The sequence below is a fragment of the Oncorhynchus nerka genome, linkage group LG28 (assembly GCF_034236695.1).
Source record: "Oncorhynchus nerka isolate Pitt River linkage group LG28, Oner_Uvic_2.0, whole genome shotgun sequence".
NCBI lineage: Eukaryota > Metazoa > Chordata > Actinopteri > Salmoniformes > Salmonidae > Oncorhynchus > Oncorhynchus nerka.
This window is the reverse complement of record NC_088423.1, coordinates 18,930,175-18,956,869: the sequence shown is the minus strand read 5'-3', so window position 1 is coordinate 18,956,869 and position 26,695 is coordinate 18,930,175.

The following is a 26,695-nucleotide window of genomic DNA, read 5'->3' as shown; positions in this document are numbered from 1 at the left end:
TTGAGGAGGAGAGCAACTCAGGCCATTTTGAAGTCCGAGGGGATTCAGCCAGTGGTCAGGGATGAGTTAATGAGAGAAGTGAGGAATGGGAGAAGGTCTACAGAGATGGTCTGGAGAAGGGAGGAGGGGATGGGGTCGAGCTGGCAGGTTGTCAGGTGGACAGACCTTATGTAATGCCATCATACTAAGGCCTCAAATCATGCTAGGCCTCAAATCATGCTAGGCCTCAAATCATGCTTGGCCTCAAATCAAATTTTATTGGTCACATACACATGGCTAGCAAATGATAATGCGAGTGTTGCGAAATGCTTGTTCTGACAGTGCAGTAATATCTAACAATTCCACAACAACTACCTAATACACACAAATCTAAAGGGATGGACTAAGAATATGTACATATAAATATATGGATGAGCGATGGCCGAGCGGCATAGGCAAGATGCAGTAGATGGTATAAGATACAGTATATACATTTAAAGTGACTAGTGATCCATTAATTAAAGTGGCCAATGATTTGAGTCTGTATGTAGGCAGCAGCCTCTCTGAGTTAGTGATTGTTATTTAACAGTCTGATGGCCTTGAGATAGAAGCTGTTTTTCAGTCTCTCGGTCCCAGCTTTGATGCACCTGTACTGACCTCACCTTCTGGATGGTAGTGGGGTGAACAGGCAGTGGCTCGGGTGGTTGTTGTCCTTGATGATCTTTCTGGCTTTCCTGTGACATCGGGTGCTATAGGTGTCCTGGAGGGCAGATAGTTTTCCCCTGGTGATCCATTATGCAGACCTCACCACCCTCTGGAGAGCCTTGCGGTTGAGGGCGGTGCAGTTGCCATACCAGGTGGTGATACCAGGTGATGCTCTCAATTGTGCATCTGTAAAATGTTGTTAGGGTTTTAGGTGACAAGCCAAATTTCTTCAGCCTCCTGAGGTCAAAAGAAGGTTGCGCCTTCTTCACCACGCTGTCTGTGTGGGTGGACCATTTCAGTTTATCTGTGATTTGTACGCTGAGAAACTTAAAACTGTCCCACTTCTCCACTACTGTCCCGTCGATGTGGATAGGGGGGTGTTCCCTCTGCTGTTCCCAGAAGTCCACTATCATCTTCCTTGTTTTGTTGACATTGAGTGAGAGGTTATTTTCCTGACACCACACTCCGAGTGCCCTCACCTCCTCCATGTAGGCTGTCTTGTTATTGTTTGCAATCAAGCCCACTACTGTTGTGTTGTCTGCAAACTTGATGATTGAGTTGGAGGCGTGCATGGCCATGCAGTCATGGGTGAACAGGGAGTACAGGAGTGGGCTGAGCACGCACCCTTGTGGGGCAGCAAAGTGGAGATGTTGTTTCCTACCTTCACCACCTGGGGCCGGCCCGTCAGAAAGTCCAGGACCAAATTGCACAGTGCTGGGTTGAGACCAAGGACCTCAAGCTTAATGATGAGCTTGGAGGGTACTCTGGTGTTGAATGCTGAGCTGTTGTCAATGAACAGCATTCTTACATAGGTATTCCTCTTGTCCAGATGGGATAGGGTATGTGCAGTGTGATGGCGATTGCGTCTTCTGTGGACCTGTTGGGACGGTGTGTAAACTGAAGTGGGTCTAGGGTGGCAGGTAAGGTGGAGGTGATATGATCCTTGTCTAGTCGCTAAAAGCACTTAATGATGATAGAAGTGAGTGTTACGGGGTGATAGTCATTTAGTTCAGTTATCTTTACCTTCTTGGGTACAGGAACAATGGTGGCCATCTTGAAGGATGTGGGAACATCAGACTGGGATAGGGAGCGATTGAATATATCCGTAAACACACCAGCCAGCTGGTCTGCGTATGCTCTGAGGATACGGCTATGGATGCTGTCTGGGCCAACAGCCTTGCGAGAGTTAACACGTTTAAATGTCGTATTCTCGTCCGCCACGGACAAGGAGAGGGAGGGCCCGCAGTCTTGGTAGCGGGCCACGTCGGTGTATTATCCTCAAGCGGGCAAAGTTTGTCTGGAAGCAAGACGTCGCTGTCTGTGACGTGGCTGGTTTTCTTTTTGTAGTCCGTAATTGCCTGTAGACCCTGCCACATACTGTATGTCTCGTGTCTGAGCCTTTGAATTGCGACTCCACTTTGTCCCTATACCGACATTTCGCTTGTTTGATTGCCTTGCGGAGAGAATAACTACACTGTTTATATTCGGCCATATTCCCAGTTATCTTTCCATGGTTAAATGCGGTGGATCGCACTTTCATTTTAGAGCGAATGCCTCCATCTATCCACGGTTTCTGGTTAGGATACGTTTTAATAGTCACAGTGGGTACAACATCTCCAATGCACTTCCATATAAACTCACTCACCGAGTCACTGTATAAATCTATATTATTCCCTGAGGCTGCCCGGAACATTTCCCAGTCCACGTGATCAAAACAATCTTGAAGCATGGATTCTGATTGGTCAGACCAGCGTCAAATGATTCTAATCACGGCTACATCCTGTTTGAGTTTCTGCCTATAGGACGGTAGGAGCAAAATGGAGTCGACGTCGGATTTGCCGAAGGGGGGGTGGGGGAGGGCCTTGTATACATCGCAGAAGTTAGAGTAGCAGTGGTCCAGTGTATTGCCCGCGTGAGTGCTGCAATCAATATGGTGATAGAATTTAGGTAGCCTTGTTCTCAAATTTGCCTTATTAAAATCCCCAGCTACAATAAATGCAGCCTCAGGATATATGGTTTCCTGTTTACATAGAGTCCAGGGAAGTTCCTTGAAGGCCATCGTGGTATCTGCTGAGTGGGGATATACACAGCTGTGACAATAACCGTTGAGAATTCCCTTGGGAGATGCATGCCATATGATAAGCTGCAAAATATACTGAGAGAGAGTGACAATCAAATAAAAACAGATTGGGGATATTACAACTACTGTACACAAAAATGAAATGTTAATTTGAGAATACAACACAGAAACACAGATACATTAGAGACAGAAACCCTTCCCCTCTTTATTGCAGGATTGTGATAAATGATTAATCAACATTCACACTAGTTCATTTTGAGTAATAGTTTAACAATTTAAACAAGTTTAAACACTTCACTTCAAAGGGAGGCATGACAATGACGTGATTTTGGAGGTATGGCAATACGAGACCACTATTACAATAATGATTACAGATGGGATGGCCTGCTTTCCACTCGTGCTAGCCCTCATGTTTTCTCACTGGAATTAATGTCTTGAAGGGATAGCTCTGAAGTTCAGGACTGAAACTATGCATCATATCACCTACTATAACACTAGTCAGACCTGGGTTCCAATAGTTTCCCTTTTCTTTCAACTTCTTCAAGCATTTGATTGAGTCTGCCTGCCTGGAGTGCCAGATCGTTGGGGTTTGTAGTTTTGGGACAACTGCATTGTTTCCATTGCACCAGGCAAGCTCAATCAAATGAAGATAAAAGTGTTTGAAAGAAAACAAATACTGTTTGAAGCCAGGTCTGGCGCTAGTCAAAGCATCGCCTGATGACTTGGTTCTGCAGGGAGTTTCTGCTGTCACAATAAATCAATGACACGCCGAATACAGTGTAATCATACAGGGATCCTGTTTCTCGCTCTCTTCACCACATAATGGTCTGTAAAACCCATTGCTCGATGGGGCACACTCCTCAACCCAGCTGTGCATGCAATGCACCGTAATAGCTGTCGTGTTTGATGGTTGATTTGAGAAAGACAAGTCATGGAAGAAAAATACACAAAACCATGCTTGTTTGTTTAAGTGTGCTAGTCTTCCGCCCATGCATTCTGCACTATACAGTGATCAGCATTCTTCAGTGCCAGTAGCCAATGACGGTTCTCTTGATCTTGTTCCCTGTCTTACACTATGTTCAGTTAGAACACAGTAAAGTTGGATGTCATTTAATGATATATTATTTCGGAATGCTGCTTTTTTCCCAACATGCACCTCAGAACTGAAGGACACTGCTGGCATTTGTCAACAATTGAATATTCAACTCTTAAATCCATCAAAATGGTGGATCAGAAGCTTAGCATATTCTTCAAGCCAAAGGATCAAACTGTGATCAGGAACAAGGGAGGGAACTCCTGCTGTGTTCAAATCCCAGACCCCCATTCATCATAAAGACAGATAATATTGACTCATTTTTTCAAATTACCCAAACACCATGCAGCCCTTTCATTTCAGCAGACAGTTTATTCTCCTCATCTGGAGTACTTTCTGTCATATCATGTCTGATACACTGCTCTGTCTTTGACAGTGCATTGTCCTTTGATGAGCCTTAAAAGGCTTGGTTTGATGGATGATAACTTCGGCATCTTTCTCTGTTGTGGACTTGTGATGAGGGAGTGCATGTGAGATGTGAGGAGGAAGACACAGCGTGAATGGGAAGTGTGTGTGTGTGTGTGTGTGTGTGTGTGTGTGTGTGTGTGTGTGTGTGTGTGTGTGTGTGTGTGTCAAAGCTATCTGGTGTATGACACCCAGGCTGGCCTTACTGTTAGGCTTTGATCAGTCTGAAATAATAGCAAAGTAAACATGTACAGTGCCTTGCGAAAGTATTCGGCCCCCTTGAACTTTGCGACCTTTTGCCACATTTCAGGCTTCAAACATAAAGATATAAAACTGTATTTTTTTGTGAAGAAACAACAACAAGTGGGACACAATGATGAAGTGGAACGACATTTATTGGATATTTCAAACTTTTTTAACAAATCAAAAACTGAAAAATTGGGCGTGCAAAATTATTCAGCCCCTTTACTTTCAGTGCAGCAAACTCTCTCCAGAAGTTCAGTGAGGATCTCTGAATGATCCAATGTTGACCTAAATGACTAATGATGATAAATACAATCCACCTGTGTGTAATCAAGTCTCCGTATAAATGCACCTGCACTGTGATAGTCTCAGAGGTCCGTTAAAAGTGCAGAGAGCATCATGAAGAACAAGGAACACACCAGGCAGGTCCGAGATACTGTTGTGAAGAAGTTTAAAGCCGGATTTGGATACAAAAAGATTTCCCAAGCTTTAAACATCCCAAGGAGCACTGTGCAAGCGATAATATTGAAATGGAAGGAGTATCAGACCACTGCAAATTGAAATATCCAATAAATGTAGTTCCACTTCATGATTGTGTCCCACTTGTTGTTGATTCTTCACAAAAAAATACAGTTTTATATCTTTATGTTTGAAGCCTGAAATGTGGCAAAAGGTCGCAAAGTTCAAGGGGGCCGAATGCTTTCGCAAGGCACTGTATACTTTCATATTACATAGACCACTTATAGCCTACCATGTACAGGTGTTTCCATATACAAGTGAATCAAACGTTATTGCCACATGCTCCGAATACAACAAGTGTAGACTTTACCGTGAAACGCTTACTTATAAGCCCTTAACCAACAGTGTAGTTCAAGAAGAAGAAAATATTTACCAAGTAGACTAAAATAAAAAGTAATAATAAAAAGTAACACAATAACAATAACGAGGCTATATACAGGGGGCACCGGTACCGAGTCAGTGTGCAGGGGTACAGGCTAGTTGAGGTAATCTGTACATGTTGGTGGGGGTGAAGTGACTATGCATAGGTAACAAACAAACAGTGAGTAGCAGCAGTGTACGAAGGGGGGGGGTTAGTGTAAATTGTCTCCAGTGGTGAATTTTATGAATTCTTCAGCGGTCTAATGGCTTGGGGGTAGAAGCTGTTGAGGAGCCTTTTGGTCCTGGACTTGGCACTTCGGTACCGCTTGCCGTGCGGTAGCAGAGAAAACAGTCTATTACTTGGGTGACTGGAGTCTCAAATCAAATCAAATTTTATTTGTCACATACACATGGTTAGCAGATGTTAATGCGAGTGTAGCGAAATGCTTGTGCTTCTAGTTCCGACAATGCAGTAATAACCAACAAGTAATCTAACTAACAATTCCTAAACTACTGTCTTATACACAGTGTAAGGGGATAAAGAATATGTACATAAGGATATATATATGAATGAGTGATGGTACAGAGCAGCATAGGCAAGATACAGTAGATGGTATCGAGTACAGTATATACATATGAGATGAGTATGTAAACAAAGTGGCATAGTTAAAGTGGCTAGTGATACATGTATTACATAAGGATGCAATCGATGATATAGAGTACAGTATATACGTATGCATATGAGATGAATAATGTAGGGTAAGTAACATTATATAAGGTAGCATTGTTTAAAGTGGCTAGTGATATATTTACATCATTTCCCATCAATTCCCATTAATAAAGTGGCTGGAGTTGAGTCAGTGTGTTGGCAGCAGCCACTCAATGTTAGTGGTGGCTGTTTAACAGTCTGATGGCCTTGAGATAGAAGCTGTTTTTCAGTCTCTCGGTCCCAGCTTTGATGCACCTGTACTGACCTCGCCTTCTGGATGATAGCGGGGTGAACAGGCAGTGGCTCGGGTGGTTGATGTCCTTGATGATCTTTATGGCCTTCCTGTAACATCGGGTGGTGTAGGTGTCCTGGAGGGCAGGTAGTTTACCCCCGGTGATGCGTTGTGCAGACCTCACTACCCTCTGGAGAGCCTTACGGTTGAGGGCGGAGCAGTTGCCGTACCAGGGGGTGATACAGCCCGCCAGGATGCTCTCGATTGTGCATCTGTAGAAGTTTGTGAGTGCTTTTGGTGACAAGCCGAATTTCTTCAGCCTCCTGAGGTTGAAGAGGCGCTGCTGCGCCTTCTTCACGATGCTGTCTGTGTGAGTGGACCAATTCAGTTTGTCTGTGATGTGTATGCCGAGGAACTTAAAACTTGCTACCCTCTCCACTACTGTTCCATCGATGTGGATAGGGGGTGTTCCCTCTGCTGTTTCCTGAAGTCCACAATCATCTCCTTAGTTTTGTTGACGTTGAGTGTGAGGTTATTTTCCTGACACCACACTCCGAGGGCCCTCACCTCCTCCCTGTAGGCCGTCTCGTCGTTGTTGGTAATCAAGCCTACCACTGTTGTGTCGTCCGCAAACTTGATGATTGAGTTGGAGGCGTGCGTGGCCACGCAGTCGTGGGTGAACAGGGAGTACAGGAGAGGGCTCAGAACGCACCTTGTGGAGCCCCAGTGTTGAGGATCAGCGGGGAGGAGATGTTGTTGCCTACCCTCACCACCTGGGGGCGGCCCGTCAGGAAGTCCAGTACCCAGTTGCACAGGGCGGGGTCGAGACCCAGGGTCTCGAGCTTGATGACGAGCTTGGAGGGTACTATGGTGTTGAATGCCGAGCTGTAGTCGATGAACAGCATTCTCACATAGGTATTCCTCTTGTCCAGATGGGTTAGGGCAGTGTGCAGTGTGGTTGAGATTGCATCGTCTGTGGACCTATTTGGGCGGTAAGCAAATTGGAGTGGGTCTAGGGTGTCAGGTAGGGTGGAGGTGATATGGTCCTTGACTAGTCTCTCAAAGCACTTCATGATGACGCTTTCTTGGGAACAGGAACAATGGTGGCCCTCTTGAAGCATGTGGGAACAGCAGACTGGTATAGGGATTGATTGAATATGTCCGTAAACACACCGGCCAGCTGGTCTGCGCATGCTCTGAGGGCGCAGCTGGGCATGCCGTCTGGGCCTGCAGCCTTGCGAAGGTTAACACGTTTAAATGTCTTACTCACCTCGGCTGCAGTGAAGGAGAGACCGCATGTTTTCGTTGCAGGCCGTGTCAGTGGCACTGTATTGTCCTCAAAGCGGGCAAAAAAGTTATTTAGTCTGCCTGGGAGCAAGACATCCTGGTCCGTGACTGGGCTGGATTTCTTCCTGTAGTCCGTGATTGACTGTAGACCCTGCCACATGCCTCTTGTGTCTGAGCCGTTGAATTGAGATTCTACTTTGTCTCTGTACTGACGCTTAGCTTGTTTGATAGCCTTGCGGAGGGAATAGCTGCACTGTTTGTATTCGGTCATGTTACCAGACACCTTGCCCTGATTAAAAGCAGTGGTTCGCGCTTTCAGTTTCACGCGAATGCTGCCATCAATCCACGGTTTCTGGTTAGGGAATGTTTTAATTGTTGCTATGGGAACGACATCTTCAACGCACGTTCTAATGAACTCGCACACCGAATCATCGTATTCGTCAATGTTGTTATCTGACGCAATACGAAACATATCCCAGTCCACGTGATGGAAGCAGTCTTGGAGTGTGGAGTCAGCTTGGTCGGACCAGCGTTGGACAGACCTCAGCGTGGGAGCCTCTAGTTTTAGTTTCTGTCTGTAGGCAGGGATCAACAAAATGGAGTCGTGGTCAGCTTTTCCGAAAGGGGGACGGGGCAGGGCCTTATATGCGTCGCGGAAGTTAGAGTAACAATGATCCAAGATTTTTCCACCCCTGGTTGCGCAATCGATATGCTGATAAAATGTAGGGAGTCTTGTTTTCAGATTAGCCTTGTTAAAATCCCCAGCTACAATGAATGCAGCCTCCGGATAAATGGTTTCCAGTTTGCAAAGAGTTAAATAAAGTTCGTTCAGAGCCATCGATGTGTCTGCTTCGGGGGGGGGGGGGGGATTCTCTTGGTAGATAATGCGGTCTACATTTGATTGTGAGGAATTCTAAATCAGGTGAACAGAAGGATTTGAGTTCCTGTATGTTTCTTTCATCACACCATGTCTCGTTAGCCATAAGGCATACGCCCCCGCCCCTCTTCTTACCAGAAAGGTGTCTGTTTCTGTCGGCGCGATGCGTGGAGAAACCCGTTGGCTGCACCGCTTCGGATAGCGTCTCTCCAGTGAGCCATGTTTCCATGAAGCACAGAACGTTAGTCTCTGATGTCCCTCTGGAATGCTACCCTTGCTCGGATTTCATCAACCTTGTTGTCAAGAGACTGGACATTGGCAAGAAGAATGCTAGGGAGTGGTGCACGGTGTGCCCGTCTCCGGAGTCTGACCAGAAGACTGCCTCGTTTCCCTCTTTTTCGGAGTCGTTTTTTTGGGTCGCTGCATGCGATCCATTCCGTTGTCCTGTTTGTAAGGCAGAACACAGGATCCGCGTCGCGAAAAACATATTCTTGGTCGTACTGATGGTGAGTTGACGCTGATCTTATATTCAGTAGTTCTTCTCGACTGTATGTAATGAAACCTAAGATGACCTGGGGTACTAATGTAAGAAATAACACGTAAAAAAAACAAAAAACTGCATTGTTTCCTAGGAACGCGAAGCGAGGCGGCCATCTCTGTCGGCGCCGGAAGTACAGTACAGTCTCTGACAATTTTATGGGCTTTCCTCTGACACCGCCTATTATATAGGTCCTGGATGGCAGGAAGTTTGGCCCCGGTAATGTACTGGGCCGTTCGCACTACCCTCTGTAGCGCCTTACAGTCAGATGGCAAACAGTTGCCATACCAGGCGGTGATGTGACCGATCAGGATGCTCTCGATGGTGCAGCTGTAGAACCTTTTGAGGATCTGGGGGCCCATTCCAAATCTTTTCAGTCTCCTGAAGGGGAAAAGGTTTTGTTGTGCCCTCTTCACAACTTTCTTGGTATGTTTGGACCATGATAGTTTGTTGGTGATGTGGACACCAAGGAACTGGAAACTCTCAACCCGCTCCACTACAGCCCCATCGATGCTAATGGGGGCCTGTTTGGCCCGCCTTTTCCTGTAGTCCACGATCAGCTCCTTTGTCTTGCTCACATTGAGGTGTAAATATTTGAGTTGTAATAGAACATATTTTTGCTGAAAGAGATGCCTCTCGCAATCTTCTGAAGATCAAATGAATGACTATGATATACCATTACAACAGTAGATCACCATGTATGTGAACTGTGGTAATCCCTGTGATCTTAGACCTACCTCAATCCTGTACGTACCAGAACAAAGCTGCGATGATACTGGGACACTAAACTACTATATACTTGGTGTCCATTTTAGCTTCAACTATCAGATTGCTTACAGTATACCTATCCTCGGGCACTGCCTTGCCTGGTTGCCAAGTTCTAAGTTTCAATAAGTTTGAGAGGTTGTACTGTAATGGATTCTATAGGGAGGCTGTCAAAGATAAATATTTGAGTCGTAATAGAACATACTTTTGCTGAGAGAGACTCCTCTCGCAAACTTCTGAAGATCAAATGAATGACAATGATATACCATTACAACAGTAGATTACTATGTATTGTTTTGTGCCTGATACTTGAGGGTTTGGTTCATTACATAAGCCAGTCAGAATTTCAACCAATGGGGGGGACATTATTTGGCATGACAGGCCCTCTATCTCATGTTCAGTTACAGCTAATGGACATTCAGAATATTGAGTTTACAATGGCATGCATCAAGCTTACTTAGACTTACCCTTAAGTGGCAATACTAGACGCTATTATTACACAATACTGTGTTATAGAGTGGTTTTATGCCCTCCATAGTACATAACTTATGACATATACTTAGGGGAAATAAATAGATAAGTAATCATATACTAAAGTGAGAGGGTGCGCCATACTATTTACTGGTTAAGGATTAATAAAAGGCCTCACAGGAGAAATCAGTGGAGGTGTTTGGGTGTAGAAATCCAATATGTGCATTAGAACATTCATCAGTGTCATACAGGATTATTGTTCATGTTCACGTGGTCACATGTACCTGGGGCGGTAGGTAGCCTAGTGGTTAGAGCGTTGAGCCAGTAACCGAAAGGTTGCATAATTGAATCCTGAGCTGCACAAGGTAAAAATAATTTTGCACGCCCAATTTTTCAGTTTTTGATTTGTTAAAAAAGTTTGAAATATCCAATAAATGTCGTTCCACTTCATGATTGTGTCCCACTTGTTGTTAATTCTTCACAAAAAAATACAGTTTTATATCTTTATGTTTGAAGCCTGAAATGTGGCAAAAGGTCGCAAAGTTCAAGGGGGCCGAATACTTTCGCAAGGCACTGTATATGCCCAAAACTTGAGCAAACTCACTACTCACTATCCTATTGCAGCTTGGTTGCCTTACATTTTTAAAACTTTTTAAAACATTTTTTACAGTGAGGTAGACCTACACTTTTAACTTATAGGCCAACAAAACTGAATAGTTACACTTTGTAACACCAAAACTAGTGGCAACTGAGCTGCCACCAACATGAAGGAGACAAAACCTTAAGATGTTGTGAAACATGATGTGTTGTAACACCACTTAATCAAGAGCCCTACTGGAAAAGGTTGAAAACACTATTTGGGTGTTTCGAGTTCTGTTTAGTGAAGGATTAGATGCAGTTGAAGTCGGACATTTACATACACTTGGAGTCATTAAAACTTGTTTTTCAAACACTCCAAAAATGTATTGTTAACAAACTATAGTTTTGGCAAGTCGGTTAGGACATCTACTTTGTGCATGACACAAATAATTTTTCCAACAATTGTTTACAGGCAGATTATTTCACTTATAATTCACTGTATCACAATTCCAGTGGGTCAGAAGTTTACATACACTAAGTTGACTGTGCCTTTAACCAGCTTGGTAAATTCCAGAAAATGATGTCATGGCTTTAGAAGCTTCTGATAGGCTAATTGACATCTTTTGAGTCAATTGAAGGTGTACCTGTGGATGTATTTCAAGGCCTACCTTCAATCTCAATGGCTCTTTGCTTGACATCATGGGAAAATCAAAATAAATTAGCCAAGACCTCAGAAAAAAATGTGTAGAGTCTGTTTCATCCTTGTGAGCAATTTCAAACACCTGAAGGTACCGTGGTCATCTGTACAAACAATAGTACGCAAGTATAAACACCATGGGACCACGCAGCCGTCATACCACTCAGGAAGGAGAGGTATTCTGTCTCCTAGACATGAACGTACTTTGGTGCGAAAAGTGCAAATCAATCCCAGAACAACAGCAAAGGACCTTGTGAAGATGCTGGAGGAAACAGGAACAAAGTATCTATATCCACAGTAAAACGAGTCCTATTTCGACATAACCTGAAAGGTCGCTTAGCAAGGAAGAAGCCACTGCTCCAAAATCGCCATAAAAAGCCAGACTACGGTTTGCAACTGCACATGGGGACAAAGATCATACTTTTTGGAGAAATGTCCTCTCGTCTGATGAAAAAAAAATAGAACTGTTCGACCATAATGACCATCATTATGTTTGGAGGAAAAAGGGGGATGCTTGCAAGCCGAAGAACACCATCCCAACCATGAAGCATGTGGTTGGCAGCATCATGTTGTGGGGGTGCTTTGCTGCAGGAGGGACTGGTGCACTTCACAAAATAGATGGCAGGAAATTTATGTGGATATATTGAAGCAGCATCTCAAGACATCAGTCAGGAAATTAAAGCTTGGTCGCAAATAGGTCTTCCAAATGGACAATGACCCCAAGCATACTTCCACAGTTGTGGCAAAATGGCTTAAGGACAACAAAGTCAAGGTATTGGAGTGGCCATCAGAAAGCCCTGACCTCAATCCTATAGAAAATGTGTGTGCAGAACTGAAAAAGCGTGTGCAAGCAAGGAGGCCTACAAACCTGACTCAGTTACAGCAGCTCTGTCAGGAGGAATGGGCCAAAATTCACCCAACTTATTGTGGGAAGCTTGTGGAACGCTACTCGAAATGTTTGATCCAAGTTAAACAATTTAAAGGCAATTCTACCAAATACTAATTGAGTGTATGTAAACTTCTGACCTACTGGGAATGTGATAAAATAAATAAAAGCTGAAATAAATCATTCTCTCTACTATTATTCTGACATTTCACGTTCTTATATAAAGTGGTGATCCTAACTGACCTTAGACAGGGATTAAATGTCAGGAATAGTGAAAAACCGAGTTTAAATGTATTTGGCTAAGGTGTATGTAAACTTCCGACTTCAACTGTATCTTCTCTTTTGGTGGCATTTTCTATCTCTAATGTTTCTAAACACTTTTATGGTGTTTCAAATCCTGTCTAGTGCGGAATTACAGTGCCTTAGAAAGTATTCACTCTCCTTGACTTTTTCTCCATATTGTTGTTACAAAGTGAGATTAAAATGTATTAAATTGTCTTTTTTTTGTCAATTATCTACACAAAATACTCCATCAAATTGCAAGAATAATTTGTTAAAGAAATCATGAAATATAAAACACTAATGTATCTTGATTCAACCCCCTGAGTCAATACTTATTAGAATCACCTTTGGCAGCGATTACAGCTGTGAGTCTTTTTGGGTAAGTCCCTAAGAGCTTTCATGCCTAGATTGTGCAATATTTGCCCATTATTCTTTTCAAAAGGAACATTCACTGTCTTCTTGGTAAGCAACTCCAGTGTAGAATTTGGCCTTGTGTTTTAGGTTATTGTCCTATTGAAGGGTGAATTCATCTCCCATTGTCTGTTGGAAAGCACACTGAGTCAGGTTTTCCTCTGCAATATTGCCCGCTCTTAGGACCATTCCATTTATTTTTTTGTCCTGAAAAGCTCCCCAGTCCTTAATGATTACAAGCATACCCATAACATGATGCAGAAACCACTATGCTTGAAAATATGGAGAGTGGTACTCAGTCATGTGTGTACTAGATTTTCCCAAAACATAACACTTTGTATTTGGGACAAAAAGTGAATTGCCACCTTTTTTTTTACAGAATTACTTTAGTAAAATGTATTTGTAAAAATTAAAAAATATATAATTCCACTTTGACATTATGGGGTATTGTGTGTTGGCCAGTGACAAACTCACTTCTTCTGGGGTATTTTAGTGTTTAAGATTGGTTTATGGATCTGATCATTTGCCAGTTTAACCCATTCTGGCAGGCATTGAGTATAGTACTCAAACCACTAGCAGTGACTAGAGGTTTTACAATAAGCATTGCATAATATTCTATTTGCCTCTACGATTAAAAGTTGGAAATGTGGGAATGGGTCGTATCATCATTGAATGTAATTTTCCTGACGTTTTGATATCCGTTCATCATGATCCATTACATCTCATGGCACAACAAGCAGCTTAATGCTAATATAGATTATATTTTTCTTTCACATATGCATGTGTGTAAAATACTCATTAAGTCTAAAAATGTTACCCGCAATGCTCTGAAAACAGATAGGAAGTGCAAGGAGATTAAAACCAGACTTCCAATGAGTTCAATCACTACATTTTCTCTCTTTGGTTGTCCTCATAGAATATACTTACATGTTGAGCAACATATTAAGTCGGATGTATTATATATTTTTTTGCTAAAATAAAATTAACAAATCATTGAAACAACTTGCATTCATTTGTATTAAGTATTTATTGGTTGTTGCTTTTTAAGTCAATTTCAATTCACCACATAATTATTTTTTACAGTGTGGCTGAGTGTGTAAAATTCCAATTAAATGCTCTTACTCCCCCAGAAGTCAGGGTACAATTCCTGTTTCATACGTTCACTCCTTGTCTGTCTCCTCCTGTTTCTAATATGTCTAAATAAAGCATTTAATAAATTAAGGTGGAATTCCACCAAAAAATATTATCCCGATGCCCGGCGCAGAGGAAGGCTCCTGCCATGGAGCGGACTGGACACCGCGCCTGGACTGGGCACCGGCGCAGAAGAAGGCTCCTGCTATGGAGCGGGACTGGACGCCGTGCCTGGACTGGGCACCGGCGCAGAGGAAGACTCCTGCTATGGAGCGGGACTGGACGCCATGCTTGGACTGGGCACCGGCGCAGAAGAAGGCTCCTGCTATGGAGCGGGACTGGACGCCGTGCCTGGACTGGGCACCGGCGCAGAAGAAGGCTCCTGCCATGGAGCGGGACTGGGGAGGCGCACTGGAGGCCTGGTGCGTGGAGCCGGCACAGCTGGCACCGGACTGGTAACACGCACTTCAGGGCGAGTGCGGGGAGCCGGCACAGGACGTACCGGACTGGGAAGGCGCACTGGAGGCCAGATGCGTGAAGTCAGCACAGACTTCACCAAACAGCTGACAGGCTCTTCAGGTCAAATGTTGAGCAGAACACACTTGACCAACATCTCTCTCCTCTCTCTCTCCCCAACTTCTCCATCGCCTCCCTGACAGTCTCTGGCTCTTCCCTCTGCTCAGCCACCAGCTCCATGTGCCCCTCCCTCAATATCGGGCTGGGGAGGCGCACTGGTGGCCTGGTGCGTGGAGCTGGCACAGATGGTACCAGGCTGAGAAGGCACTCTTCAGCGTGCCTGCGCTGCAACATACTCCTCACCAAAACCTCTCTCCGGTACCCCTCATTGAACTCCTCCAGAGTTTGCCACTCCCCGCTGCTCAGTCGACCACCCCATGTGCCCCCCCCCAAAAAAAATATTGGGGTTTCTGTGGCCGCGGCCCCCGGCGTCGTCGCTGTCCTTCCTGATCTTTACGCGACTCCCACCAATGAAGGGTCTCGCATCCTCTCCTGATCTCCTCCCAGGTCCAGCTCACCTTCTCCTCCATGGCACGCTGCTTGGTCCTTGATTGGGATATTCTGTCATGGTCGTGTGGAAAGAAGGACCAAGGCGTGTGTTGAGTTCCACATCTTTATTTGCAGTGAAAATTCCCAAAAAACAATAAACTAACAACGAAACGTGGCATCAGTGGTGCAACATGCACATACTCAAAACAATATCCCACAAAGCAGGTGGGAGAAAGGGCTTCCTAAATATGATCCCCAATTAGAGGCCTCTAATTAGGAACCATACAAACCAGCCACATAGAAAATAAATGACTAGAACACCCCCCTAGTCACACTCGGACCTAAACACCATAGAGAACCGAGGGCTCTTTATGGTCAGGGTGTGACACTACAGGTCTTTTTAAAAATGTAACCTTTATTTAACTAGGCATGCCAGTTAAGAACAAATTCTTATTTACATTGACGGCCTACCCTGGCCAAACCTGGATGACACTGGGCCAATTGTGCCCAGCCCTATGGGACTCCCAATTACTTACATTGGGTTGACATTCAAACACCCTCCAAACACCAAATCTCATCTTAGGTACACTACTTTTCATGGTTTCATTCCACAGTCATAGTGTTTTGTGTCTTTCTATTTTTACAGTGTAGTATATTAAGTGATATAAGTGAATTTGGTGGTATAAGTGAATTCTTGTGTCTCAAAACCATGTCTTTATAAAATATGTGAAGATTTACTGAGAAGATAAACAAAACATGGCCTCTGATCTAGTCTCACAAATACGGTGGCTCTAAAAACCAGCAAGTCATCCAGTCAGCCTTGGGTTGGGGTTGTGATCTCTGCTGGTTTCGCAACATCTGTTCAGGAACATACTCTGTTAATATATTAGCTGTGACTTGCACTGTGAGAGCCGGGCAGGTGTTTTCAGCTGAAGCCAGGAAACATCAAAGGCAGATTGGCCTCTAAACCTTCCAGTTCATGCAATTGAATTAAAATGTATGAGTCACCAGCAGCTTTCGCTGATAATAAAACACACATATTGTCTGTTGTCGGTCTGGCTGCATGAGGTGCAGGTGGGGAGGGATATATCATATGATGTGCCCCAAATGGCACCCTATTACCTACATAGTGCACTTCTTTTGACCAGAGACCTATCAGCTTGAAGGGAATAGGGTGCCATTTGCTTAGTGGTGTAGTTGCAAACATGCTGGAAATGTAATTGATTGCAGATGTAAATAGCTTGTCATATAATATCTTGATGAAAAACCTGCAGTATAGAAGATAGAATACACACTTGTAAATCAAATCAAATTGTATTTGTCACATGTAGAAAAAAAGGGTTAAGTAAAAAATGGAAAAGAAAAGTAACAAATAATTAAAGAGCAGCAGTAAAATAACAAGCAAGGCTATATACAGGTGGTACTGGTACAGAGTCAATGTGCGGGGCACTGGTTAGTTGAGGTAATTGAGGTAATATTCACATGTAGGTAGAGAAAGTGGATTATAAACAGAGAGTAGCAGCAGCGTAAAGAGTGGACTGGGTAGCCATTTGATTAGCTGTTCAGGAGTCTATTGGCTTGAGGTAGAAGCTATTTAGGAGCCTCTTGGACCTAGACTTGGCGCTCCGGTACCGCTTGCCGTGCGGTAGCAGAGAGAACAGTCTATGACTAGGGTGGCTCTGGAGTCTTTGACAATGTTTAGGGCCTTCCTCTGATACCGCCTGATATAGAGGTCCTGTATGGCAGGAAGCTTGGCCCCGTTGGTGTACTGGGCCGTACGTACTACCCTCTGTAGTTCCTTGCAGTGATGCAACAAGTCAGGATGCTTTCGATGGTGTCGCTGTTGAACCTTTTGAGGATATATTCTGTCTCCTGAGGGGAAAAATCTTATTGGATAAGGGGGATTTGTGAATATTGGAAGAGTTAAAAAACTTCTACAAAAAAAGCAGTCAAAAGCTCAAACATACTTATGTGGCTGGTAAAAACAAAGTGACACACACACACACACACACACACACACATATACAGTGCCTTGCGAAAGTATTCGGCCCCTTGAACTTTGCGACCTTTTGCCACATTTCAGGCTTCAAACATAAAGATATAAAACTGTATTTTTTTGTGAAGAATCAACAACAAGTGGGACACAATCATGAAGTGGAACAACATTTATTGGATATTTCAAACTTTTTTAACAAATCAAAAACGGAAAAATTGGGCGTGCAAAATTATTCAGCCCCTTTACTTTCAGTGCAGCAAACTCTCTCCAGAAGTTCAGTGAGGATCTCTGAATGATCCAATGTTGACCTAAATGACTAATGATGATAAATACAATCCACCTGTGTGTAATCAAGTCTCCGTATAAATGCACCTGCACTGTGATAGTCTCAGAGGTCCGTTAAAAGCGCAGAGACATGGATGTCATAAGGTGAATGCACCAATTTGTAAGTCGCTCTGGATAAGAGCGTCTGCTAAATGACTTAAATGTAAATGTAAATGAATAACAAGGAACACACCAGGCAGGTCCGAGAAACTGTTGTGAAGAAGTTTAAAGCCGGATTTGGATACAAAAAGATTTCCCAAGCTTTAAACATCCCAATGAGCACTGTGCAAGTGATAATATTGAAATGGAAGGAGTATCAGACCACTGCAAATCTACCAAGACCTGGCCGTCCCTCTAAACTTTCAGCTCATACAAGGAGAAGACTGATCAGAGATGCAGCCAAGAGGCCCATGATCACTCTGGATGAACTGCAGAGATCTACAGCTGAGGTGGGACACTCTGTCCATAGGACAACAATCAGTCGTATATTGCACAAATCTGGCCTTTATGGAAGAGTGGCAAGAAGAAAGCCATTTCTTAAAGATATCCATAAAAAGTGTTGTTTAAAGTTTGCCACAAGCCACCTGGGAGACACACCAAACATGTGGAAGAAGGTGCTCTGGTCAGATGAAACCAAAATTGAACTTTTTTGGCAACAATGCAAAACGTTATGTTTGGCGTAAAAGCAACACAGCTAATCACCCTGAACACACCATCCCCACTGTCAAACATGGTGGTGGCAGCATCATGGTTTGGGCCTGCTTTTCTTCAGCAGGGACAGGGAAGATGGTTAAAATTGATGGGAAGATGGATGGAGCCAAATACAGGACCATTCTGGAAGAAAACCTGATGGAGTCTGCAAAAGACCTGAGACTGGGACGGAGATTTGTCTTCCAACAAGACAATGATCCAAAACATAAAGCAAAATCTACAATGGAATGGTTCAAAAATAAACATATCCAGGTGTTAGAATGGCCAAGTCAAAGTCCAGACCTGAATCCAATCGAGAATCTGTGGAAAGAACTGAAAACTGCTGTTCACAAATGCTCTCCACCCAACCTCACTGAGCTCGAGCTGTTTTGCAAGGAGGAATGGGAAAAAATGTCAGTCTCTCGATGTGCAAAACTGATAGAGACATACCCCAAGCGACTTACAGCTGTAATCGCAGCAAAAGGTGGCGCTACAAAGTATTAACTTAAGGTGGCTGAATAATTTTGCACGCCCAATTTTTCAGTTTTTCAATTGTTAAAAAAGGTTGAAATATCCAATAAATGTCGTTCCACTTCATGATTGTGTCCCACTTGTTGTTGATTCTTCACAAAAAAATACAGTTTTAAATCTTTATGTTTGAAGCCTGAAATGTGGCAAAAGGTCGTAAAGTTCAAGGGGGCCGAATACTTTCGCAAGCCACTGTATATATATATATATATATATATATATATATATATATATATATATATATATATATATATATCTCAGCCTGGGGGTATTTAACCAGGGCAGTAGAATTCCCACTCAGGCCACATTCAGGGATACTCCACACTGAGCCATAGCCAGCCAACCACTCCCCTTCAGCTCCACCACTGGACTTACTTTACATTTTTCTTCTCTCTTTTGTGTCTCGTTCTTTCCCATGTGAGCCCAGACAGCTTTACGTTATAATATGCAGCAATCTGTCTTTATAATATCCAGCAATCTGTCTTTAAAAGCCATCTGGTTTTAATTTCCTGCAAAGTACAAGATGGTGGGAGTGAGAGAGAGAGAAAGAGAGAAAGAGAGAAAGAGGGAGAGAGAGGTTTTTAAAACGAGCATAGTTTGAACTTGAGGGTGAATGTAGTGAGTAGGGACTCTGTCACTCACATTATTGCATGTTAATGACTCAGGGAAGGCAGTCTGTAAGCAGCCAATGATTTATGGACGTCCAGTGAACTCTAGCAGGCAAAAGCCAAACCCAGAGTTCAGAACTGTCACAGGGACAACAGCAGGACCCTTTTGTTTTGGCTGGCTGCAGACTAGACCTGGTGGGTTCAAATACTATTAGAAATAATGTCCAATACTTTAACTGGATTTGATTGAGCTTACCTGGCATAATGAAACCAATAAGAATAATTGCAAGAGGATAAACCCTGCCCATCTGGCACTTTGGGCAAGCTCCCACAATTGCTCAAAGTATATAAAAAAATTCAAATAGTATGTGAACCCAGGTCTGCTGCATACTTTCATGGCAAAGTATTTCGCACGGTAATTAGTTCCGTCCTAATTTAGTCTGCAGTCCCAGAGGGTTAGGAAAGTCATTCATCATCCTCACTACCTCTAATTATTCAGCTTCAGTTTCAGGTAGAGATGTTGTAATAGTCTAGTCAGTCACTGGCTCGGTCGACTTGCATGGCTGGCCGCTTGGTGTATTTTCCTTTTCCAATGAGTTGAAGTGGATATACGTTCTTGGCTTGGGAGTCTGCTATTTGTCCCCGGCACTTGTCATATTTCACATACCTTTTTACAAGTGTTTAGGCTAAGTAGGGAAATGTCATTTCACATTACTCATTAGTGTAACTAAAGAGCTGGGAGTGAATGTAGTGTTGAAAAGGTCAGCTTGCAGTTTTGGAGGTCAGGTACGTTTGGTTCAACTGGCCCTGGAAATTAAGAGCACTTGATTCTAAAAACAAAAGCAGAGAAACAAAATAAAGCAAGATAATCTAGTTAAACAGTTGTTGTATTTAAGGAAGGCATATTGTATCAAATTTCGGGCCACAACAAAACAAGCTAAGTTGTGTATTAACAAGCTATTAGGGTTGAGGTCACGAGCAAAAATTCATTCAAGAACCAGAGTATTTTACATCCTATTTTAGAAAAACAAAATACATCAGGTGAATGATAATGGCTAGTAGAAGTAATCAACATTTTAAAATTCATATATTTGGCACACAGTTTCATTATTTTGAGCTCCCCAGAGTTCATTGGAAGAGGAAGTGTAAACTCTAACACAGCCTATTAGCTAGAAAGGGATCTTGGTGTTAATTTGAAGCTAGTTTCGTATGGAGCTGAGAGACAATTTTGCCATTTTAAAGCTCATTTCCTGCAATTCTATGCAATTTGCCATGACTAATGCTGTGTTCCTCTGCTCAAACATTAGAACAAAATCAATCAGCATTTGCCCTGAATGCCCGGTTCAGGGCACAAGCCCTGACTGTCTGACACTGAAACAGTTTTTCCATCCCGCCTATTAATTTTCTATACAGAAAAAAACATGTAATTAGCTCCAATAGCTGCAATTCCCTCCATATTAAAGGGATAGTTTGAGATTTTGTCAATTAAGCCTTTTTTACTTTCTCAGAGTCGGATGAACAGGAACAGCGAGCATGCTAACTGTTTCTGTCAGGGGAGAAGGACCGCCCCTTCTTATTGAAGCCATGGAGGTTCAAAGCCGACCTCGGTACTGCAAGCATTGTTTGTAGAGAACAGGATCCCCCATTATAGTGAAAGGAACAATTGCAATCTACTGTATGTGTAAAGAATCAATATATTTTTTAGAGACAATTATGGTACCAATAATGGATTCTAATACACTAGATGTATGTCCTTGAAACGATTATTTAAAAATTGCACACAGCCACGCAAAACGGTCTTGAGTGGCAACCAATCTGCCCAATTAACTGTTATGTTTAGTTGCTAATGGCAGCCTGAAGTACCCCGGTCGGCCTTGAACTTGACTTACTCAATGAGAGGGGGCAGCACTGAACTAGCCTGCATTGTCACTTGCTGGAGTAGCTCAAACTTACAAGTATGGATAACTGCGTACGTTTAATGTGTCTGAAAGTGGGTGTTGCAACATAAGTGGGAAGATCAACATAAGTGGGTGTATGGGAACATAACAGTTAATTGGGCAGATTGGTTGCCACTCAAGACCGTTTTGCGTGGCTGCTTGCTTGTAGCATTTTAGCTAAGCTGTTTAGTCAAGTTAGGATAATTAACGTGGGAGGATAGGATAATTAACGTGGCAGGTTAGGAGAATTAACTTGACAGGTTAGGATAATTAACCGGGCAGATTAGGAGAACTAACCTGGAAGGTTAGGAGAATGAGGTTAATGTTAGGAAAATGTTTAGGCTTAGCTAAAATGCTACAAGAAAGCAGCAAACAGCCATGCAAAACTATCTTGAGTGGCAACCAATCTTCCCAATTAGCTGTTAGGTTTCCATACACCCACTTATGTTGATCCTCCCACTTATTTGCCAACACCCACTTTCAGACACACTCTGTGTATGCAGTTACCCATTACTCCAAACTGTGCATGTTATGTCTCCATGAGATGCTATACAAACTTAATTTGGCTTCAATGCGCTATTAAGTCTTCCCATGGGAATGAATGGTGTCACGTGATCGATGGCTTTGTCCATTCATACAGTATATACAGTCATTGGTTCCTGTAGACTGCCAGTCATTGCACTCACGCTAGTTAGCGTTGGATCGTGAAACTATTTGCAGTGAATCGTGAAACTATCTCTAACTTCCTTCACAATGGACGCAGAGACATGTAAATTGTATCCATGGTGGTATTCTGTTGTAGCTAGCAATATTAATACAAATAATAATTTTTCACATTTAAAAAAATGAATATTACAATTTGCGGACCCCCTGCAGTACCCCAGACATGGTAACCATGGCACAGTAAGAAGGCTGAAGACTTGGAGATCTCAGACCCTGTAAAACCTTGTAAGACTTTGTGACATCCTGTGTGACCTCGTAAGACCTTGTGACACCCTGTAAAACCTTGTAAGACCTTGTGACATCCTGTGTGACCTCGTAAGACCTTGTGGCACCCTGTAAATCCTCGTAAGACCTTGTGGCACCCTGTGAGACCTCGTAAGACCTTGTGGCACCCTGTGAGACCTCGTAAGACCTTGTGACATCCTGTGAGACCTCGTAAGACCTTGTGAGACCTCGTAAGACCTTGTGACATCCTGTGAGACCTCGTAAGACCTTGTGATACCCTGTAAAACCTTGTAAGACCTTGTGACATCCTGTGTGACCTCGTAAGACCTTGTGGCACCCTGTGAGACCTCGTAAGACCTTGTGACATCCTGTGAGACCTCGTAAGACCTTGTGACACCCTGTAAAACCTTGTAAGACCTTGTGGCACCCTGTGAGACCTCGTAAGACCCTGTGACACCCTGTAAAACATTGTAAGACCTTGTGACATCCTGTGTGACCTCGTAAGACATTGTGACACCCTGTAAAACCTTGTAAGACCTTGTGACACCCCGTGAGACCTCGTAAGACCTTGTGACACCCTGCAAAACCGCGTAAGACCTTGTGACACCCTGTGAGACCTCGTAAGACCTTGTGGCACCCTGTGTGACCTCGTAGGACCTTGTGGCACCCTGTGAGACCTCGTAAGACCTTGTGGCACCCTGTAAAACCTTGTAAGACCTTGTGACACCCTGTAAAACCTTGTAAGACCTTGTGGCACCCTGTAAAACCTTGTAAGACCTTGTGACACCCTGTAAAACCTTGTAAGACCTTGTGGCACCCTGTAAAACCTTGTAAGACCTTGTGGCACCCTGTGAGACCTCGTAAGACCTTGTGGCACCCTGTGAGACCTCGTAAGAACTTGTGGCACCCTGTGAGACCTCGTAAGACCTTATGACACCCTGTGAGACCTCGTAAGACCTTGTGGCACCCTGTGTGACCTCGTAAGACCTTGTGGCACCCTGTGTGACCTCGTAAGACCTTGTGGCACCCTGTGAGACCTCGTAAGACCTTGTGGCACCCTGTAAAACCTTGTAAGACCTTGTGACACCCTGTAAAACCTTGTAAGACCTTGTGGCACCCTGTAAAACCTTGTAAGACCTTGTGGCACCCTGTGAGACCTCGTAAGACCCTGTGACACCCTGTAAAACCTTGTAAGACCTTGTGACATCCTGTGTGACCTCGTAAGACCTTGTGACACCCTGTAAAACCTTGTAAGACCTTGTGACACCCTGTGAGACCTCGTAAGACCTTGTGACACCCTGCAAAACCTTGTAAGACCTTGTGACACCCTGTGAGACCTCGTAAGACCATGTGGCACCCTGTGTGACCTCGTAAGACCTTGTGGCACCCTGTGAGACCTCGTAAGACCTTGTGGCACCCTGTAAAACCTTGTAAGACCTTGTGACACCCTGTAAAACCTTGTAAGACCTTGTGGCAGCCTGTAAAACCTTGTAAGACCTTGTGACACCCTGTAAAACCTTGTAAGACCTTGTGGCACCCTGTAAAACCTTGTAAGACCTTGTGGCACCCTGTGAGACCTCGTAAGACCTTGTGACACCCTGTAAAACCTTGTAAGACCTTGTGGCACCCTGTAAAACCTTGTAAGACCTTGTGACACCCTGTACAACCTTGTAAGACCTTGTGGCACCCTGTAAAACCTTGTAAGACCTTGTGGCACCCTGTGAGACCTCGTAAGACCTTGTGACACGTTTTGTGAGACCTCGTAAGACCTTGTGGCACCCTGTAAAACCTTGTAAGACCTTGTGGCACCCTGTAAAACCTTGTAAGACCTTGTGGCACCCTGTGAGACCTCGTAAGACCTTGTGACACCCTGTAAAACCTTGTAAGACCTTGTGACATCCTGTGTGACCTTGTAAGACCTTGTGACACCCTGTAAAACCTTGTAAGACCTTGTGACACCCTGTGTGACCTTGTAAGACCTTTTGGCACCCTATGAGAACTCATACAACCCTGTGACACCCTGTGAGACCTCATAAGACCTTGAAAGACATTGTGACACCCTGTAAGACCTTGGTAGAATAGTATTAAAGCCGATGGCATATTTTATGTTGAACCATGCCCTTCTGTGAGTCAGTAAGTTGGCGCCACTGGAATATATAGCTTCCAAATGCCTGAAGGGCATCATTAATGCACATATGTGTGCAGGCTGCTGCATTTTAAACACACGCTGGATGGAAAATGCATTATTTTGTGGTTGACAAAGTTCTGTTTGTTAGCCGACTGAAGATGATCATTACTACACCACTTTACTTAGAGCCTGCAGGGACATGTATAATGCTTTATAAATCTACTTAGAGCCTGCAGGGACATGTAGAATGCTTTATAAATCTACTTAGAGCCTGCGGGGACATGTATAATGCTTTATAATTACTTAGAGCCTGCAGGGTCATGTATAATGCTTTATAATTACTTAGAGCCTGCAGGGTCATGTATAATGCTTTATAATTACTTAGAGCCTGCAGGGTCATGTATAATGCTTTATAATTACTTAGAGCCTGCAGGGTCATGCATAATGCTTTATAATTACTTAGAGCCTGCAGGGACATGTATAATAATTATAATTACTTAGAGCCTACAGGGACATGCATAATGCTTTATAATTACTTAGAGCCTACAGGGACATGCATAATGTTTTATAATTACTTAGAGCCTGCAGGGACATGTATAATGCTTTATAACTACATGGAGCCTGCAGGGTCATGTATAATGCTTTATAACTACATGGAGCCTGCAGGGTCATGTATAATGCTTTATAACTACATGGAGCCTGCAGAGACATGTATAATGCTTTATAACTACTTAGAGCCTGCAGAGACATGTATAATGCTTTATAACTACTTAGAGCCTGCAGAGACATGTATAATGCTTTATAACTACTTAGAGCCTGCAGAGACATGTATAACGCTTTATAACTACTTAGAGCCTGCAGGGTCATGTATAATGCTTTATAACTACTTAGAGCCTGCAGAGACGTGTATAATGCTTTATAACTACTTAGAGCCTGCAGAGACATGTATACTGCTTTATAACTACTTATAGCCTTCAGGGTCATGTATAATGCTTTATAACTACTTAGAGCCTGCAGGGTCATGTATAATGCTTTATAACTACTTATAGCCTGCAGGGTCATGTATAATGCTTTATAATTACTTAGAGCCTGCAGGGACATGTATAATGCTTTATAATTGCTTAGAGCCTGCAGGGACATGTAGAATGCTTTATAATTGCTTAGAGCCTGCAGAGACATGTATAATGCTTTATAATTAGAGCCTGCAGGGTCATGTATAATGCTTTATAACTACTTAGAGCCTGCAGAGACATGTATAATGCTTTATAACTACTTAGAGCCTGCAGAGACATGTATAATGCTTTATAATTACTTAGAGCCTGCAGGGTCATGCATAATGCTTTATAATTACTTAGAGCCTGCAGGGACATGTATAATGCTTTATAATTACTTAGAGCCTACAGGGACATGTATAATGCTTTATAACTACTTAGAGCCTGCAGAGACATGTATAATGCTTTATAACTACTTAGAGCCTGCAGAGACATGTATAATGCTTTATAATTACTTAGAGCCTGCAGGGTCATGCATAATGCTTTATAATTACTTAGAGCCTGCAGGGACATGTATAATGCTTTATAATTACTTAGAGCCTACAGGGACATGCATAATGCTTTATAATTACTTAGAGCCTACAGGGACATGCATAATGCTTTATAAATACTTAGAGCCTGCAGGGACATGTATAATGCTTTCTAACTACATGGAGCCTGCAGGGTCATGTATAATGCTTTCTAACTACATGGAGCCTGCAGGGTCATGTATAATGCTTTCTAACTACATGGAGCCTGCAGGGTCATGTATAATGCTTTATAACTACATGGAGCCTGCAAGGTCATGTATAATGCTTTATAACTACATGGAGCCTGCAGGGTCATGTATAATGCTTTATAACTACATGGAGCCTGCAGAGACATGTATAATGCTTTATAACTACTTAGAGCCTGCAGAGACATGTATAATGCTTTATAACTACTTAGAGCCTGCAGAGACATGTATAATGCTTTATAACTACTTAGAGCCTGCAGAGACATGTATAATGCTTTATAACTACTTAGAGCCTGCAGGGTCATGTATAATGCTTTATAACTACTTAGAGCCTGCAGAGACATGTATAATGCTTTATAACTACTTAGAGCCTGCAGAGACATGTATAATGCTTTATAACTACTTAGAGCCTGCAGGGTCATGTATAATGCTTTATAACTACTTAGAGCCTGCAGAGACGTGTATAATGCTTTATAACTACTTAGAGCCTGCAGAGACATGTATAATGCTTTATA